The sequence below is a fragment of the Chamaea fasciata genome, unplaced genomic scaffold (genome assembly GCF_029207755.1).
Source record: "Chamaea fasciata isolate MVZ Bird 193981 ecotype frontalis unplaced genomic scaffold, bChaFas1.0.hap1 SCAF_6, whole genome shotgun sequence".
NCBI classification, from domain to species: Eukaryota; Metazoa; Chordata; class Aves; order Passeriformes; family Sylviidae; genus Chamaea; species Chamaea fasciata.
In genome coordinates, this window is record NW_027094091.1 from 65818093 (window position 1) to 65838696 (window position 20604).

Below are 20604 nucleotides of genomic sequence, written 5' to 3' on the forward strand. Positions count from 1 at the left end.
TGTAAAGCTGTATTAAGGCCAAATTAAATTCAAATCTGTGGGTTCATTTTCCTCTTAGGCTTTATTCCTCGTTTGTTTGAGAGAGCTGGTGAGTCTTTTAGGACTCATGGTACCTTGGTTCCCTTTCAGAATGGAACAAATCTGAGACTTTTCCAGCCAGTTTTTCTTTAAATACCACGAGTTTTCATTCCCCTTTCATTTAAAATACTTCCACAATTTAATATGAAATGCTGGGTAGCAAAACCGGTAGCACTTCCAGACAGAAAGAAGTATGTTGTGTGTAACTCCAAATGTGAATTCTCCTTGCAAAGTGATGGCTTTCCACTGAGGTGGATCAAACAGATGCTCAGTTGGATGCTGGTGCTGAAGCACTTTTCTCTTGTGGCTTGAGTGTCTGATGGCAACAGCCTGAGATTTTAATAGCAGAAAGAAGGGATTTCCTACTAACCTTCCCCGGAGAACTGTCACTTGTACAGTCTTTTCCAGCCTCGTGTAGTCTGACCTGCATCTTCTCCAAAACTTGGTCAATTTTTAAATACTTTATAAACTTTTTGTGTACCATTTGCAGAGAACAGGAGGGTGCTGGCTATTTTTTTCACAAAATACACGCTGCTCTGTGAGTGAGGTGGTCCTCCGTTCTCCCCAGAGCAACCTTTACCTGTCAGCTCTGCTGCTTCTCAAGGATGGGATGCTGGTGCTGGTGTGGATAAACAGATTTTCTCCCATTTTCAGCACAGGTGATGGAGGGAGAGGAGCTGTTGGCCAAGAGCCTCATGGTGCCAGCACCTCCTGACATGCAGGAGCTGAAAAACTAGAGGTTTTGCCCCTTGTTGCATTCAGTGGATTTCTAATTTTACTTCAAGCTAATTGCTTCCTCGTCCTGGGAGGTGCCAGGGAGATGCCCAAGGGGACACAAGGACAAAGATTTTAGCAGGGTCTATTGCCATAAGACAAGGGGTGTTGGTTTTAAACTGGAGGAGGGATGATTCAAATGAGCTTCAAGGAAGAAATTTTTTATCAATGAGGGTGATAAAAATGCTGTGGTCTCTGCCACAGGTTGCCCAGAGACGCTGTGGAAACATTCCAGGTTGGATGGGGCTTGGAACAAGCTGACTAGTTGAAGGTGTCCTTGCTTATTGCAGGGAGGGTGGAAGTAAATGAGATTTAAAGTGTCTCCCAAGCCAAACCATTGTACGATTTTACGATCATCTCATCCAACTTCACTGCTCCAACATGATTCCCATGAGCATGCAGGAGGCTGGGAAAAGGAATGTGGGCTCTCCCAGTTCAAACAAACAGAAAAGTTTATTTTGATGGCTGAGGGGGACGAGCACCAGAGGGTGATGCTCGTCTGATCCTGCTCTGGTTTTCAGGCCGACTGTACAGCTTTTTCTCCTGCCGCTGTTGCCGCCGGACGTGTCTCATCCGGATTGGCCCAGGCTGGGAGCGTTTGTCCTTCATGGAGCCAGCGAAGAGCCAGGGTGGTCTGTATGGAGCTGCTTGTCTGCTGGGTGACTGAGTGTCCTGGGACAGCCCTGGCACCCCCTGAGTGGCGGTGCTGGGGCTGCTGGTCTCAATACTTTGGGCCAGCACATCGTCGATTCGGCGACGTTTTGCTGCCGGGCTCCTGAGTGTCTGTGGCTCTGTGACGCCCTCTGGATGGCCTCTCTTCAAGCTCTGCTTTTTGCAGGGGAAGCTGCTGCTGCTGCTGCTGCTGCTGACCAGCACCACAGCCTGGGACAGCCCTGGCACCCCCTGCGTGGCGGTGCTGGGGCTGCTGGTCTCAATACTTTGGGCGATCCGGCGGTGTTTTGCTGCCGGGCTCCTGAGTGTCTGTGGCTCTGTGGCACCCTCTGGATGGCCTCTGTTCAAGCTCTGCTTTTTGCAGGGGAAGCTGCTGCTGCTGCTGCTTCTGACCAGAACCACACTTTGAGACAGCCCTGGCACCCCCTGAGTGGCGGTGCTGGGGCTGCTGGCCTCAGTATTTTGGGCCAGCACATCGTCGATCCGGCGGCGTTTTGCTGCCGGGCTCCTGAGTGACTGTGGCTCTGTGACGCCCTCTGGATGGCCTCTCTTCAAGCTCTGCTTTTTGCAGGGGAAGCTGCTGCTGCTGCTGCTGCTGACCAGCACCACAGCCTGGGACAGCCCTGGCACCCCCTGAGTGCCGGTGCTGGGGCTGCTGGTCTCAGCACGCAGCAGTGGCACTCGGTTCAGCCGTATGGGTTTCACTGCCCGGCTGCCCGCGCCTTGTGCTCTCTGTCTCCAGGAACGGCGCCGGGCCTGCTCCGCCCTGGGCTGTTCCGACAGGCCGCCACTGCTGCTGCTGCTGTTTGGATCTGCACATTGGAGAGAGGAGAGGGCAAGTGGTGTGAGCACCTGCGCAGGGCTCGGGTGATGTCCGTGCAGGATTGTCCCCAAGGCCTTGCCGGGCTGGCTTAAGGGCAGGGGAGGCATATGTGCCCACAGGCCAGCCTGGCCCCGCTGGCCCAAGAGAGCCAGAGGGAGTCTACCCTGGGTCGTTGTTGGAGCTCCTGCTTCCCCTTGCTGCAGCTCTTGACCGCTCCCCCACTGCCAGCCGTGGGGAGGGAGATTTTTCTCTCACCTTGCTTCTTCCCAGGAGGACACTTCTCAGCAGTGTTGTGCACCATTGTGGATAGGGAGCAGTGCCTGGAAGGTCTGTGCTGCAGGCCTTTCTCCTCCTGACAAAGCATCCCAGTCCTTGTTTGGACAGAGAGAGAGGCGTTTGTGGTGCCTCAGAGGCACCAGAACTCGCCAGTAGCCTTGGGCAAGCTCCTTCTCCTCGATCCTGTCCTCAGCTCTGCAAGTTGTGTTGCCACCTTTGTACCTTAGGGCTGGGTGATGATGTCACACTAGTCCCTGTCACCCACTGCCCTAATTCGGGGAGGCTATCCTTGTGGGTGCTGACAGTGACTTTGTCAATGCCAGGCACGGCTGTAAGGAGAAAAACAGAAATGGGAACAGGTTCATCAACAGGTTGGCGGGCTTAAGGAGACTTAGGTCTTACTACAGGTCATCAGTGGTGATTAGGTCATACTAACCAGTCCTAATTCATTCTTTTGACAGCTCTAAGAGTACAGTTGATTGATTCATTCATTCTTTAAAAGAAGAGTTGTTCTTTGATACATTGGGCATATTGCTTGGGTCAGCCTCCTTAAAGGAAAATCAGAGTATTACCTACGGTCTCAAATGAAGCTTCTGAACCAACTTTAAGTACTCATGTGTTTTTCCCGAAAGATAAAGTCTCTGAGGCCGTGGAAACTTCAGGATTGGGGTGGGCAAGCATGGCAGGAATTTGAGAAGATTGGTGCCCTGTAGGCACTGGGGGGCTCTGAAGTCTCCCTGGAGCCTTCTCTTCTCCAGGCTGAACAAGCTCAGCTCTCTCAGCCCATCTCCAGAGCAGAACTGCTCCAGCCCTTGGATCATGGCTGCAACCCTCCTCTGGAGTCACTCCAGAAGGTCCATGTTTTTTGTTTTGTTTTGGTTTTTTTTTTTCTTTTTTTTTTAAAATGTGGAGACCCCAGATGTGGGTGCAGAATTACTTTTGGGTTCAGGCAAGCGTTTGTTCATCACAGTTACTCCCACAAGCCAGCCCAGGTGGGAGCAGAGCTCCTTCCACCCCACCCACCCTGTTTCCATCCCTTCTTCAGCACATCCCATGGTGCTTTTTTCTGCTGCTTCCCAGGAGCTGTTGGCTCTTGCCCTGCCCTGACTGCTGGACCCGTCTGTGGACACTGCACAGCGATCTGTTGCCAGCTCTCTGGATTCTGAAGGAAAACCCAAGCAAATCTCTGAATCAAAGTAAAGGTGTCTTGCAAACTTAACCTAATCCTTTGTAAAGCTGTATTAAGGCCAAATTAAATTCAAATCTGTGGGTTCATTTTCCTCTTAGGCTTTATTCCTCGTTTGTTTGAGAGAGCTGGTGAGTCTTTTAGGACTCATGGTACCTTGGTTCCCTTTCAGAATGGAACAAATCTGAGACTTTTCCAGCCAGTTTTTCTTTAAATACCACGAGTTTTCATTCCCCTTTCATTTAAAATACTTCCACAATTTAATATGAAATGCTGGGTAGCAAAACCGGTAGCACTTCCAGACAGAAAGAAGTATGTTGTGTGTAACTCCAAATGTGAATTCTCCTTGCAAAGTGATGGCTTTCCACTGAGGTGGATCAAACAGATGCTCAGTTGGATGCTGGTGCTGAAGCACTTTTCTCTTGTGGCTTGAGTGTCTGATGGCAACAGCCTGAGATTTTAATAGCAGAAAGAAGGGATTTCCTACTAACCTTCCCCGGAGAACTGTCACTTGTACAGTCTTTTCCAGCCTCGTGTAGTCTGACCTGCATCTTCTCCAAAACTTGGTCAATTTTTAAATACTTTATAAACTTTTTGTGTACCATTTGCAGAGAACAGGAGGGTGCTGGCTATTTTTTTCACAAAATACACGCTGCTCTGTGAGTGAGGTGGTCCTCCGTTCTCCCCAGAGCAACCTTTACCTGTCAGCTCTGCTGCTTCTCAAGGATGGGATGCTGGTGCTGGTGTGGATAAACAGATTTTCTCCCATTTTCAGCACAGGTGATGGAGGGAGAGGAGCTGTTGGCCAAGAGCCTCATGGTGCCAGCACCTCCTGACATGCAGGAGCTGAAAAACTAGAGGTTTTGCCCTTGTTGCATTCAGTGGATTTCTAATTTTACTTCAAGCTAATTGCTTCCTCGTCCTGGGAGGTGCCAGGGAGATGCCCAAGGGGACACAAGGACAAAGATTTTAGCAGGGTCTATTGCCATAAGACAAGGGGTGTTGGTTTTAAACTGGAGGAGGGATGATTCAAATGAGCTTCAAGGAAGAAATTTTTTATCAATGAGGGTGATAAAAATGCTGTGGTCTCTGCCACAGGTTGCCCAGAGACGCTGTGGAAACATTCCAGGTTGGATGGGGCTTGGAACAAGCTGACTAGTTGAAGGTGTCCTTGCTTATTGCAGGGAGGGTGGAAGTAAATGAGATTTAAAGTGTCTCCCAAGCCAAACCATTGTACGATTTTACGATCATCTCATCCAACTTCACTGCTCCAACATGATTCCCATGAGCATGCAGGAGGCTGGGAAAAGGAATGTGGGCTCTCCCAGTTCAAACAAACAGAAAAGTTTATTTTGATGGCTGAGGGGGACGAGCACCAGAGGGTGATGCTCGTCTGATCCTGCTCTGGTTTTCAGGCCGACTGTACAGCTTTTTCTCCTGCCGCTGTTGCCGCCGGACGTGTCTCATCCGGATTGGCCCAGGCTGGGAGCGTTTGTCCTTCATGGAGCCAGCGAAGAGCCAGGGTGGTCTGTATGGAGCTGCTTGTCTGCTGGGTGACTGAGTGTCCTGGGACAGCCCTGGCACCCCCTGAGTGGCGGTGCTGGGGCTGCTGGTCTCAATACTTTGGGCCAGCACATCGTCGATTCGGCGACGTTTTGCTGCCGGGCTCCTGAGTGTCTGTGGCTCTGTGACGCCCTCTGGATGGCCTCTCTTCAAGCTCTGCTTTTTGCAGGGGAAGCTGCTGCTGCTGCTGCTGCTGCTGACCAGCACCACAGCCTGGGACAGCCCTGGCACCCCCTGCGTGGCGGTGCTGGGGCTGCTGGTCTCAATACTTTGGGCGATCCGGCGGTGTTTTGCTGCCGGGCTCCTGAGTGTCTGTGGCTCTGTGGCACCCTCTGGATGGCCTCTGTTCAAGCTCTGCTTTTTGCAGGGGAAGCTGCTGCTGCTGCTGCTTCTGACCAGAACCACACTTTGAGACAGCCCTGGCACCCCCTGAGTGGCGGTGCTGGGGCTGCTGGCCTCAGTATTTTGGGCCAGCACATCGTCGATCCGGCGGCGTTTTGCTGCCGGGCTCCTGAGTGACTGTGGCTCTGTGACGCCCTCTGGATGGCCTCTCTTCAAGCTCTGCTTTTTGCAGGGGAAGCTGCTGCTGCTGCTGCTGCTGACCAGCACCACAGCCTGGGACAGCCCTGGCACCCCCTGAGTGCCGGTGCTGGGGCTGCTGGTCTCAGCACGCAGCAGTGGCACTCGGTTCAGCCGTATGGGTTTCACTGCCCGGCTGCCCGCGCCTTGTGCTCTCTGTCTCCAGGAACGGCGCCGGGCCTGCTCCGCCCTGGGCTGTTCCGACAGGCCGCCACTGCTGCTGCTGCTGTTTGGATCTGCACATTGGAGAGAGGAGAGGGCAAGTGGTGTGAGCACCTGCGCAGGGCTCGGGTGATGTCCGTGCAGGATTGTCCCCAAGGCCTTGCCGGGCTGGCTTAAGGGCAGGGGAGGCATATGTGCCCACAGGCCAGCCTGGCCCCGCTGGCCCAAGAGAGCCAGAGGGAGTCTACCCTGGGTCGTTGTTGGAGCTCCTGCTTCCCCTTGCTGCAGCTCTTGACCGCTCCCCCACTGCCAGCCGTGGGGAGGGAGATTTTGCTCTCACCTTGCTTCTTCCCAGGAGGACACTTCTCAGCAGTGTTGTGCACCATTGTGGATAGGGAGCAGTGCCTGGAAGGTCTGTGCTGCAGGCCTTTCTCCTCCTGACAAAGCATCCCAGTCCTTGTTTGGACAGAGAGAGAGGCGTTTGTGGTGCCTCAGAGGCACCAGAACTCGCCAGTAGCCTTGGGCAAGCTCCTTCTCCTCGATCCTGTCCTCAGCTCTGCAAGTTGTGTTGCCACCTTTGTACCTTAGGGCTGGGTGATGATGTCACACTAGTCCCTGTCACCCACTGCCCTAATTCGGGGAGGCTATCCTTGTGGGTGCTGACAGTGACTTTGTCAATGCCAGGCACGGCTGTAAGGAGAAAAACAGAAATGGGAACAGGTTCATCAACAGGTTGGCGGGCTTAAGGAGACTTAGGTCTTACTACAGGTCATCAGTGGTGATTAGGTCATACTAACCAGTCCTAATTCATTCTTTTGACAGCTCTAAGAGTACAGTTGATTGATTCATTCATTCTTTAAAAGAAGAGTTGTTCTGTGATACATTGGGCATATTGCTTGGGTCAGCCTCCTTAAAGGAAAATCAGAGTATTACCTACGGTCTCAAATGAAGCTTCTGAACCAACTTTAAGTACTCATGTGTTTTTCCCGAAAGATAAAGTCTCTGAGGCCGTGGAAACTTCAGGATTGGGGTGGGCAAGCATGGCAGGAATTTGAGAAGATTGGTGCCCTGTAGGCACTGGGGGGCTCTGAAGTCTCCCTGGAGCCTTCTCTTCTCCAGGCTGAACAAGCTCAGCTCTCTCAGCCCATCTCCAGAGCAGAACTGCTCCAGCCCTTGGATCATGGCTGCAACCCTCCTCTGGACTCACTCCAGAAGTTCCATGTTTTTGGGTTTTTTTTTTGTTTGTTTTATTTTTTTTTATTTTTTGTTTTTTTTTTTATCCTGGAGACCCCAGATGTGGGTGCAGAATTACTTTTGGGTTCAGGCAAGCGTTTGTTCATCACAGTTACTCCCACAAGCCAGCCCAGGTGGGAGCAGAGCTCCTTCCACCCCACCCACCCTGTTTCCATCCCTTCTTCAGCACATCCCATGGTGCTTTTTTCTGCTGCTTCCCAGGAGCTGTTGGCTCTTGCCCTGCCCTGACTGCTGGACCCGTCTGTGGACACTGCACAGCGATCTGTTGCCAGCTCTCTGGATTCTGAAGGAAAACCCAAGCAAATCTCTGAATCAAAGTAAAGGTGTCTTGCAAACTTAACCTAATCCTTTGTAAAGCTGTATTAAGGCCAAATTAAATTCAAATCTGTGGGTTCATTTTCCTCTTAGGCTTTATTCCTCGTTTGTTTGAGAGAGCTGGTGAGTCTTTTAGGACTCATGGTACCTTGGTTCCCTTTCAGAATGGAACAAATCTGAGACTTTTCCAGCCAGTTTTTCTTTAAATACCACGAGTTTTCATTCCCCTTTCATTTAAAATACTTCCACAATTTAATATGAAATGCTGGGTAGCAAAACCGGTAGCACTTCCAGACAGAAAGAAGTATGTTGTGTGTAACTCCAAATGTGAATTCTCCTTGCAAAGTGATGGCTTTCCACTGAGGTGGATCAAACAGATGCTCAGTTGGATGCTGGTGCTGAAGCACTTTTCTCTTGTGGCTTGAGTGTCTGATGGCAACAGCCTGAGATTTTAATAGCAGAAAGAAGGGATTTCCTACTAACCTTCCCCGGAGAACTGTCACTTGTACAGTCTTTTCCAGCCTCGTCTAGTCTGACCTGCATCTTCTCCAAAACTTGGTCAATTTTTAAATACTTTATAAACTTTTTGTGTACCATTTGCAGAGAACAGGAGGGTGCTGGCTATTTTTTTCACAAAATACACGCTGCTCTGTGAGTGAGGTGGTCCTCCGTTCTCCCCAGAGCAACCTTTACCTGTCAGCTCTGCTGCTTCTCAAGGATGGGATGCTGGTGCTGGTGTGGATAAACAGATTTTCTCCCATTTTCAGCACAGGTGATGGAGGGAGAGGAGCTGTTGGCCAAGAGCCTCATGGTGCCAGCACCTCCTGACATGCAGGAGCTGAAAAACTAGAGGTTTTGCCCTTGTTGCATTCAGTGGATTTCTAATTTTACTTCAAGCTAATTGCTTCCTCGTCCTGGGAGGTGCCAGGGAGATGCCCAAGGGGACACAAGGACAAAGATTTTAGCAGGGTCTATTGCCATAAGACAAGGGGTGTTGGTTTTAAACTGGAGGAGGGATGATTCAAATGAGCTTCAAGGAAGAAATTTTTAATCAATGAGGGTGATAAAAATGCTGTGGTCTCTGCCACAGGTTGCCCAGAGACGCTGTGGAAACATTCCAGGTTGGATGGGGCTTGGAACAAGCTGACTAGTTGAAGGTGTCCTTGCTTATTGCAGGGAGGGTGGAAGTAAATGAGATTTAAAGTGTCTCCCAAGCCAAACCATTGTACGATTTTACGATCATCTCATCCAACTTCACTGCTCCAACATGATTCCCATGAGCATGCAGGAGGCTGGGAAAAGGAATGTGGGCTCTCCCAGTTCAAACAAACAGAAAAGTTTATTTTGATGGCTGAGGGGGACGAGCACCAGAGGGTGATGCTCGTCTGATCCTGCTCTGGTTTTCAGGCCGACTGTACAGCTTTTTCTCCTGCCGCTGTTGCCGCCGGACGTGTCTCATCCGGATTGGCCCAGGCTGGGAGCGTTTGTCCTTCATGGAGCCAGCGAAGAGCCAGGGTGGTCTGTATGGAGCTGCTTGTCTGCTGGGTGACTGAGTGTCCTGGGACAGCCCTGGCACCCCCTGAGTGGCGGTGCTGGGGCTGCTGGTCTCAATACTTTGGGCCAGCACATCGTCGATTCGGCGACGTTTTGCTGCCGGGCTCCTGAGTGTCTGTGGCTCTGTGACGCCCTCTGGATGGCCTCTCTTCAAGCTCTGCTTTTTGCAGGGGAAGCTGCTGCTGCTGCTGCTGCTGCTGACCAGCACCACAGCCTGGGACAGCCCTGGCACCCCCTGCGTGGCGGTGCTGGGGCTGCTGGTCTCAATACTTTGGGCGATCCGGCGGTGTTTTGCTGCCGGGCTCCTGAGTGTCTGTGGCTCTGTGGCACCCTCTGGATGGCCTCTGTTCAAGCTCTGCTTTTTGCAGGGGAAGCTGCTGCTGCTGCTGCTTCTGACCAGAACCACACTTTGAGACAGCCCTGGCACCCCCTGAGTGGCGGTGCTGGGGCTGCTGGCCTCAGTATTTTGGGCCAGCACATCGTCGATCCGGCGGCGTTTTGCTGCCGGGCTCCTGAGTGACTGTGGCTCTGTGACGCCCTCTGGATGGCCTCTCTTCAAGCTCTGCTTTTTGCAGGGGAAGCTGCTGCTGCTGCTGCTGCTGACCAGCACCACAGCCTGGGACAGCCCTGGCACCCCCTGAGTGCCGGTGCTGGGGCTGCTGGTCTCAGCACGCAGCAGTGGCACTCGGTTCAGCCGTATGGGTTTCACTGCCCGGCTGCCCGCGCCTTGTGCTCTCTGTCTCCAGGAACGGCGCCGGGCCTGCTCCGCCCTGGGCTGTTCCGACAGGCCGCCACTGCTGCTGCTGCTGTTTGGATCTGCACATTGGAGAGAGGAGAGGGCAAGTGGTGTGAGCACCTGCGCAGGGCTCGGGTGATGTCCGTGCAGGATTGTCCCCAAGGCCTTGCCGGGCTGGCTTAAGGGCAGGGGAGGCATATGTGCCCACAGGCCAGCCTGGCCCCGCTGGCCCAAGAGAGCCAGAGGGAGTCTACCCTGGGTCGTTGTTGGAGCTCCTGCTTCCCCTTGCTGCAGCTCTTGACCGCTCCCCCACTGCCAGCCGTGGGGAGGGAGATTTTGCTCTCACCTTGCTTCTTCCCAGGAGGACACTTCTCAGCAGTGTTGTGCACCATTGTGGATAGGGAGCAGTGCCTGGAAGGTCTGTGCTGCAGGCCTTTCTCCTCCTGACAAAGCATCCCAGTCCTTGTTTGGACAGAGAGAGAGGCGTTTGTGGTGCCTCAGAGGCACCAGAACTCGCCAGTAGCCTTGGGCAAGCTCCTTCTCCTCGATCCTGTCCTCAGCTCTGCAAGTTGTGTTGCCACCTTTGTACCTTAGGGCTGGGTGATGATGTCACACTAGTCCCTGTCACCCACTGCCCTAATTCGGGGAGGCTATCCTTGTGGGTGCTGACAGTGACTTTGTCAATGCCAGGCACGGCTGTAAGGAGAAAAACAGAAATGGGAACAGGTTCATCAACAGGTTGGCGGGCTTAAGGAGACTTAGGTCTTACTACAGGTCATCAGTGGTGATTAGGTCATACTAACCAGTCCTAATTCATTCTTTTGACAGCTCTAAGAGTACAGTTGATTGATTCATTCATTCTTTAAAAGAAGAGTTGTTCTGTGATACATTGGGCATATTGCTTGGGTCAGCCTCCTTAAAGGAAAATCAGAGTATTACCTACGGTCTCAAATGAAGCTTCTGAACCAACTTTAAGTACTCATGTGTTTTTCCCGAAAGATAAAGTCTCTGAGGCCGTGGAAACTTCAGGATTGGGGTGGGCAAGCATGGCAGGAATTTGAGAAGATTGGTGCCCTGTAGGCACTGGGGGGCTCTGAAGTCTCCCTGGAGCCTTCTCTTCTCCAGGCTGAACAAGCTCAGCTCTCTCAGCCCATCTCCAGAGCAGAACTGCTCCAGCCCTTGGATCATGGCTGCAACCCTCCTCTGGACTCACTCCAGAAGTTCCATGTTTTTGGGTTTTTTTTTTGTTTGTTTTATTTTTTTTTATTTTTTGTTTTTTTTTTTTTATCCTGGAGACCCCAGATGTGGGTGCAGAATTACTTTTGGGTTCAGGCAAGCGTTTGTTCATCACAGTTACTCCCACAAGCCAGCCCAGGTGGGAGCAGAGCTCCTTCCACCCCACCCACCCTGTTTCCATCCCTTCTTCAGCACATCCCATGGTGCTTTTTTCTGCTGCTTCCCAGGAGCTGTTGGCTCTTGCCCTGCCCTGACTGCTGGACCCGTCTGTGGACACTGCACAGCGATCTGTTGCCAGCTCTCTGGATTCTGAAGGAAAACCCAAGCAAATCTCTGAATCAAAGTAAAGGTGTCTTGCAAACTTAACCTAATCCTTTGTAAAGCTGTATTAAGGCCAAATTAAATTCAAATCTGTGGGTTCATTTTCCTCTTAGGCTTTATTCCTCGTTTGTTTGAGAGAGCTGGTGAGTCTTTTAGGACTCATGGTACCTTGGTTCCCTTTCAGAATGGAACAAATCTGAGACTTTTCCAGCCAGTTTTTCTTTAAATACCACGAGTTTTCATTCCCCTTTCATTTAAAATACTTCCACAATTTAATATGAAATGCTGGGTAGCAAAACCGGTAGCACTTCCAGACAGAAAGAAGTATGTTGTGTGTAACTCCAAATGTGAATTCTCCTTGCAAAGTGATGGCTTTCCACTGAGGTGGATCAAACAGATGCTCAGTTGGATGCTGGTGCTGAAGCACTTTTCTCTTGTGGCTTGAGTGTCTGATGGCAACAGCCTGAGATTTTAATAGCAGAAAGAAGGGATTTCCTACTAACCTTCCCCGGAGAACTGTCACTTGTACAGTCTTTTCCAGCCTCGTGTAGTCTGACCTGCATCTTCTCCAAAACTTGGTCAATTTTTAAATACTTTATAAACTTTTTGTGTACCATTTGCAGAGAACAGGAGGGTGCTGGCTATTTTTTTCACAAAATACACGCTGCTCTGTGAGTGAGGTGGTCCTCCGTTCTCCCCAGAGCAACCTTTACCTGTCAGCTCTGCTGCTTCTCAAGGATGGGATGCTGGTGCTGGTGTGGATAAACAGATTTTCTCCCATTTTCAGCACAGGTGATGGAGGGAGAGGAGCTGTTGGCCAAGAGCCTCATGGTGCCAGCACCTCCTGACATGCAGGAGCTGAAAAACTAGAGGTTTTGCCCTTGTTGCATTCAGTGGATTTCTAATTTTACTTCAAGCTAATTGCTTCCTCGTCCTGGGAGGTGCCAGGGAGATGCCCAAGGGGACACAAGGACAAAGATTTTAGCAGGGTCTATTGCCATAAGACAAGGGGTGTTGGTTTTAAACTGGAGGAGGGATGATTCAAATGAGCTTCAAGGAAGAAATTTTTTATCAATGAGGGTGATAAAAATGCTGTGGTCTCTGCCACAGGTTGCCCAGAGACGCTGTGGAAACATTCCAGGTTGGATGGGGCTTGGAACAAGCTGACTAGTTGAAGGTGTCCTTGCTTATTGCAGGGAGGGTGGAAGTAAATGAGATTTAAAGTGTCTCCCAAGCCAAACCATTGTACGATTTTACGATCATCTCATCCAACTTCACTGCTCCAACATGATTCCCATGAGCATGCAGGAGGCTGGGAAAAGGAATGTGGGCTCTCCCAGTTCAAACAAACAGAAAAGTTTATTTTGATGGCTGAGGGGGACGAGCACCAGAGGGTGATGCTCGTCTGATCCTGCTCTGGTTTTCAGGCCGACTGTACAGCTTTTTCTCCTGCCGCTGTTGCCGCCGGACGTGTCTCATCCGGATTGGCCCAGGCTGGGAGCGTTTGTCCTTCATGGAGCCAGCGAAGAGCCAGGGTGGTCTGTATGGAGCTGCTTGTCTGCTGGGTGACTGAGTGTCCTGGGACAGCCCTGGCACCCCCTGAGTGGCGGTGCTGGGGCTGCTGGTCTCAATACTTTGGGCCAGCACATCGTCGATTCGGCGACGTTTTGCTGCCGGGCTCCTGAGTGTCTGTGGCTCTGTGACGCCCTCTGGATGGCCTCTCTTCAAGCTCTGCTTTTTGCAGGGGAAGCTGCTGCTGCTGCTGCTGCTGCTGACCAGCACCACAGCCTGGGACAGCCCTGGCACCCCCTGCGTGGCGGTGCTGGGGCTGCTGGTCTCAATACTTTGGGCGATCCGGCGGTGTTTTGCTGCCGGGCTCCTGAGTGTCTGTGGCTCTGTGGCACCCTCTGGATGGCCTCTGTTCAAGCTCTGCTTTTTGCAGGGGAAGCTGCTGCTGCTGCTGCTTCTGACCAGAACCACACTTTGAGACAGCCCTGGCACCCCCTGAGTGGCAGTGCTGGGGCTGCTGGTCTCAATATTTTGGGCCAGCACATCGTCGATCCGGCGGCGTTTTGCTGCCGGGCTCCTGAGTGACTGTGGCTCTGTCACGCCCTCTGGATGGCCTCTCTTCAAGCTCTGCTTTTTGCACGGGAAGCTGCTGCTGCTGCTGCTGCTGACCAGCACCACAGCCTGGGACAGCCCTGGCACCCCCTGAGTGCCGGTGCTGGGGCTGCTGGTCTCAGCACGCAGCAGTGGCACTCTGTTCAGCCGTATGGGTTTCACTGCCCGGCTGCACGGGCCTTGTGCTCTCTGTCTCCAGGAACGGCGCCGGGCCTGCTCCGCCCTGGGCTGTTCCGACAGGCCGCTGCTGCTGCTGCTGCTGTTTGGATCTGCACATTGGAGAGAGGAGAGGGCAAGTGGTGTGAGCACCTGCGCAGGGCTCGGGTGATGTCCGTGCAGGATTGTCCCCAAGGCCTTGCCGGGCTGGCTTAAGGGCAGGGGAGGCATATGTGCCCACAGGCCAGCCCGGCCCCACTGGCCCAAGAGAGCCAGAGGGAGTCTATCCTGGGTCGTTGTTGGAGCTCCTGCTTCCCCTTGCTGCAGCTCTTGACCGCTCCCCCACTGCCAGCCGTGGGGAGGGAGATTTTGCTCTCACCTTGCTTCTTCCCAGGAGGACACTTCTCAGCAGTGTTGTGCACCATTGTGGATAGGGAGCAGTGCCTGGAAGGTCTGTGCTGCAGGCCTTTCTCCTCCTGACAAAGCATCCCAGTCCTTGTTTGGACAGAGAGAGAGGCGTTTGTGGTGCCTCAGAGGCACCAGAACTCGCCAGTAGCCTTGGGCAAGCTCCTTCTCCTCGATCCTGTCCTCAGCTCTGCAAGTTGTGTTGCCACCTTTGTACCTTCGGGCTGGGTGATGATGTCACACTAGTCCCTGTCACCCACTGCCCTAATTCGGGGAGGCTATCCTTGTGGGTGCTGACAGTGACTTTGTCAATGCCAGGCACGGCTGTAAGGAGAAAAACAGAAATGGGAACAGGTTCATCAACAGGTTGGCGGGCTTAAGTAGACTTAGGTCTTACTACAGGTCATCAGTGGTGATTAGGTCATACTAACCAGTCCTAAGTCATTCTTTTGACAGCTCTAAGAGTACAGTTGATTGATTCATTCATTCTTTAAAAGAAGAGTTGTTCTGTGATACATTGGGCATATTGCTTGGGTCAGCCTCCTTAAAGGAAAATCAGAGTATTACCTACGGTCTCAAATGAAGCTTCTGAACCAACTTTAAGTACTCATGTGTTTTTCCCGAAAGATAAAGTCTCTGAGGCCGTGGAAACTTCAGGATTGGGGTGGGCAAGCATGGCAGGAATTTGAGAAGATTGGTGCCCTGTAGGCACTGGGGGGCTCTGAAGTCTCCCTGGAGCCTTCTCTTCTCCAGGCTGAACAAGCTCAGCTCTCTCAGCCCATCTCCAGAGCAGAACTGCTCCAGCCCTTGGATCATGGCTGCAACCCTCCTCTGGACCTCTTGACTCACTCCAGAAGTACCATGTTTTTAATTTTTTTTTTTTATTTTTTTTTTTTTAAACGTGGAGACCCCAGATGTGGGTGCAGAATTACTTTTGGGTTCAGGCAAGCGTTTGTTCATCACAGTTACTCCCACAAGCCAGCCCAGGTGGGAGCAGAGCTCCTTCCACCCCACCCACCCTGTTTCCATCCCTTCTTCAGCACATCCCATGGTGCTTTTTTCTGCTGCTTCCCAGGAGCTGTTGGCTCTTGCCCTGCCCTGACTGCTGGACCCGTCTGTGGACACTGCACAGCGATCTGTTGCCAGCTCTCTGGATTCTGAAGGAAAACCCAAGCAAATCTCTGAATCAAAGTAAAGGTGTCTTGCAAACTTAACCTAATCCTTTGTAAAGCTGTATTAAGGCCAAATTAAATTCAAATCTGTGGGTTCATTTTCCTCTTAGGCTTTATTCCTCGTTTGTTTGAGAGAGCTGGTGAGTCTTTTAGGACTCATGGTACCTTGGTTCCCTTTCAGAATGGAACAAATCTGAGACTTTTCCAGCCAGTTTTTCTTTAAATACCACGAGTTTTCATTCCCCTTTCATTTAAAATACTTCCACAATTTAATATGAAATGCTGGGTAGCAAAACCGGTAGCACTTCCAGACAGAAAGAAGTATGTTGTGTGTAACTCCAAAAGTGAATTCTCCTTGCAAAGTGATGGCTTTCCACTGAGGTGGATCAAACAGATGCTCAGTTGGATGCTGGTGCTGAAGCACTTTTCTCTTGTGGCTTGAGTGTCTGATGGCAACAGCCTGAGATTTTAATAGCAGAAAGAAGGGATTTCCTACTAACCTTCCCCGGAGAACTGTCACTTGTACAGTCTTTTCCAGCCTCGTCTAGTCTGACCTGCATCTTCTCCAAAACTTGGTCAGTTTTTAAACACTTTTTAAAATTTTTGTGTACCATTTGCAGAGAACAGGAGGGTGCTGGCTATTTTTTTCACAAAATACACACTGCTCTGTGAGTGAGGTGGTCCTCCGTTCTCCCCAGAGCAACCTTTACCTGTCAGGTCTGCTGCTTCTCAAGGATGGGATGCTGGTGCTGGTGTGGATAAACAGATTTTCTCCCATTTTCAGCACAGGTGATGGAGGGAGAGGAGCTGTTGGCCAAGAGCCTCATGGTGCCAGCACCTCCTGACATGCAGGAGCTGAAAAACTAGAGGTTTTGCCCTTGCTGCATTCAGTGGATTTCTAATTTTACTTCAAGCTAATTGCTTCCTCGTCCTGGGAGGTGCCAGGGAGATGCCCAAGGGGACACAAGGACAAAGATTTTAGCCGGGTCTATTGCCATAAGACAAGGGGTGTTGGTTTTAAACTGGAGGAGGGATGATTCAAATGAGCTTCAAGGAAGAATTTTTTTATCAATGAGGGTGATAAAAATGCTGTGGTCTCTGCCACAGGTTGCCCAGAGATGCTGTGGAAACATTCCAGGTTGGATGGGGCTTGGAACAAGCTGACTAGTTGAAGGTGTCCTTGCTTATTGCAGGGAGGGTGGAAGTAAATGAGATTTAAAGTGTCTCCCAAGCCAAACCATTGTACGATTTTACGATCATCTCATCCAACTTCACTGCTCCAACATGATTCCCATGAGCATGCAGGAGGCTGGGAAAAGGAATGTGGGCTCTCCCAGTTCAAACAAACAGAAAAGTTTATTTTGATGGCTGAGGGGGACGAGCACCAGAGGGTGATGCTCGTCTGATCCTGCTCTGGTTTTCAGGCCGACTGTACAGCTTTTTCTCCTGCCGCTGTTGCCGCCGGACGTGTCTCATACGGATTGGCCCAGGCTGGGAGCGTTTGTCCTTCATGGAGCCAGCGAAGAGCCAGGGTGGTCTGTATGGAGCTGCTTGTCTGCTGGGTGACTGAGTGTCCTGGGACAGCCCTGGCACCCCCTGAGTGGCGGTGCTGGGGCTGCTGGTCTCAATACTTTGGGCCAGCACATCGTCGATTCGGCGACGTTTTGCTGCCGGGCTCCTGAGTGTCTGTGGCTCTGTGACGCCCTCTGGATGGCCTCTCTTCAAGCTCTGCTTTTTGCAGGGGAAGCTGCTGCTGCTGCTGCTGCTGCTGACCAGCACCACAGCCCGGGACAGCCCTGGCACCCCCTGCGTGGCGGTGCTGGGGCTGCTGGTCTCAATACTTTGGGCGATCCGGCGGTGTTTTGCTGCCGGGCTCCTGAGTGTCTGTGGCTCTGTGGCACCCTCTGGATGGCCTCTGTTCAAGCTCTGCTTTTTGCAGGGGAAGCTGCTGCTGCTGCTGCTTCTGACCAGAACCACACTTTGAGACAGCCCTGGCACCCCCTGAGTGGCGGTGCTGGGGCTGCTGGTCTCAATATTTTGGGCCAGCACATCGTTGATCCGGCGGCGTTTTGCTGCCGGGCTCCTGAGTGACTGTGGCTCTGTCACGCCCTCTGGATGGCCTCTCTTCAAGCTCTGCTTTTTGCAGGGGAAGCTGCTGCTGCTGCTGCTGCTGACCAGCACCACAGCCTGGGACAGCCCTGGCACCCCCTGAGTGCCGGTGCTGGGGCTGCTGGTCTCAGCACGCAGCAGTGGCACTCGGTTCAGCCGTATGTGTTTCACTGCCCGGCTGCACGGGCCTTGTGCTCTCTGTCTCCAGGAACGGCGCCGGGCCTGCTCCGCCCTGGGCTGTTCCGACAGGCCGCTGCTGCTGCTGCTGCTGTTTGGATCTGCACATTGGAGAGAGGAGAGGGCAAGTGGTGTGAGCACCTGTGCAGGGCTCGGGTGATGTCCGTGCAGGATTGTCCCCAAGGCCTTGCCGGGCTGGCTTAAGGGCAGGGGAGGCATATGTGCCCACAGGCCAGCCTGGCCCCGCTGGCCCAAGAGAGCCAGAGGGACTCTACCCTGGGTCGTTGTTGGAGCTCCTGCTTCCCCTTGCTGCAGCTCTTGACCGCTCCCCCACTGCCAGCCGTGGGGAGGGAGATTTTGCTCTCACCTTGCTTCTTCCCAGGAGGACACTTCTCAGCAGTGTTGTGCACCATTGTGGATAGGGAGCAGTGCCTGGAAGGTCTGTGCTGCAGGCCTTTCTCCTCCTGACAAAGCATCCCAGTCCTTGTTTGGACAGAGAGAGAGGCGTTTGTGGTGCCTCAGAGGCACCAGAACTCGCCAGTAGCCTTGGGCAAGCTCCTTCTCCTCGATCCTGTCCTCAGCTCTGCAAGTTGTGTTGCCACCTTTGTACCTTAGGGCTGGGTGATGATGTCACACTAGTCCCTGTCACCCACTGCCCTAATTCGGGGAGGCTATCCTTGTGGGTGCTGACAGTGACTTTGTCAGTGCCAGGCACGGCTGTAAGGAGAAAAACAGAAATGGGAACAGGTTCATCAACAGGTTGGCGGGCTTAAGGAGACTTAGGTCTTACTACAGGTCATCAGTGGTGATTAGGTCATACTAACCAGTCCTAATTCATTCTTTTGACAGCTCTAAGAGTACAGTTGATTGATTCATTCATTCTTTAAAAGAAGAGTTGTTCTGTGATACATTGGGCATATTGCTTGGGTCAGCCTCCTTAAAGGAAAATCAGAGTATTACCTACGGTCTCAAATGAAGCTTCTGAACCAACTTTAAGTACTCATGTGTTTTTCCCGAAAGATAAAGTCTCTGAGGCCGTGGAAACTTCAGGATTGGGGTGGGCAAGCATGGCAGGAATTTGAGAAGATTGGTGCCCTGTAGGCACTGGGGGGCTCTGAAGTCTCCCTGGAGCCTTCTCTTCTCCAGGCTGAACAAGCTCAGCTCTCTCAGCCCATCTCCAGAGCAGAACTGCTCCAGCCCTTGGATCATGGCTGCAACCCTCCTCTGGACTCACTCCAGAAGTTCCATGTTTTTGGGTTTTTTTTTTGTTTGTTTTATTTTTTTTTTATTTTTTATTTTTTTTTATCCTGGAGACCCCAGATGTGGGTGCAGAATTACTTTTGGGTTCAGGCAAGCGTTTGTTCATCACAGTTACTCCCACAAGCCAGCCCAGGTGGGAGCAGAGCTCCTTCCACCCCACCCACCCTGTTTCCATCCCTTCTTCAGCACATCCCATGGTGCTTTTTTCTGCTGCTTCCCAGGAGCTGTTGGCTCTTGCCCTGCCCTGACTGCTGGACCCGTCTGTGGACACTGCACAGCGATCTGTTGCCAGCTCTCTGGATTCTGAAGGAAAACCCAAGCAAATCTCTGAATCAAAGTAAAGGTGTCTTGCAAACTTAACCTAATCCTTTGTAAAGCTGTATTAAGGCCAAATTAAATTCAAATCTGTGGGTTCATTTTCCTCTTAGGCTTTATTCCTCGTTTGTTTGAGAGAGCTGGTGAGTCTTTTAGGACTCATGGTACCTTGGTTCCCTTTCAGAATGGAACAAATCTGAGACTTTTCCAGCCAGTTTTTCTTTAAATACCACGAGTTTTCATTCCCCTTTCATTTAAAATACTTCCACAATTTAATATGAAATGCTGGGTAGCAAAACCGGTAGCACTTCCAGACAGAAAGAAGTATGTTGTGTGTAACTCCAAAAGTGAATTCTCCTTGCAAAGTGATGGCTTTCCACTGAGGTGGATCAAACAGATGCTCAGTTGGATGCTGGTGCTGAAGCACTTTTCTCTTGTGGCTTGAGTGTCTGATGGCAACAGCCTGAGATTTTAATAGCAGAAAGAAGGGATTTCCTACTAACCTTCCCCGGAGAACTGTCACTTGTACAGTCTTTTCCAGCCTCGTGTAGTCTGACCTGCATCTTCTCCAAAACTTGGTCAGTTTTTAAACACTTTTTAAAATTTTTGTGTACCATTTGCAGAGAACAGGAGGGTGCTGGCTATTTTTTTCACAAAATACACACTGCTCTGTGAGTGAGGTGGTCCTCCGTTCTCCCCAGAGCAACCTTTACCTGTCAGGTCTGCTGCTTCTCAAGGATGGGATGCTGGTGCTGGTGTGGATAAACAGATTTTCTCCCATTTTCAGCACAGGTGATGGAGGGAGAGGAGCTGTTGGCCAAGAGCCTCATGGTGCCAGCACCTCCTGACATGCAGGAGCTGAAAAACTAGAGGTTTTGCCCTTGCTGCATTCAGTGGATTTCTAATTTTACTTCAAGCTAATTGCTTCCTCGTCCTGGGAGGTGCCAGGGAGATGCCCAAGGGGACACAAGGACAAAGATTTTAGCCGGGTCTATTGCCATAAGACAAGGGGTGTTGGTTTTAAACTGGAGGAGGGATGATTCAAATGAGCTTCAAGGAAGAATTTTTTTATCAATGAGGGTGATAAAAATGCTGTGGTCTCTGCCACAGGTTGCCCAGAGATGCTGTGGAAACATTCCAGGTTGGATGGGGCTTGGAACAAGCTGACTAGTTGAAGGTGTCCTTGCTTATTGCAGGGAGGGTGGAAGTAAATGAGATTTAAAGTGTCTCCCAAGCCAAACCATTGTACGATTTTACGATCATCTCATCCAACTTCACTGCTCCAACATGATTCCCATGAGCATGCAGGAGGCTGGGAAAAGGAATGTGGGCTCTCCCAGTTCAAACAAACAGAAAAGTT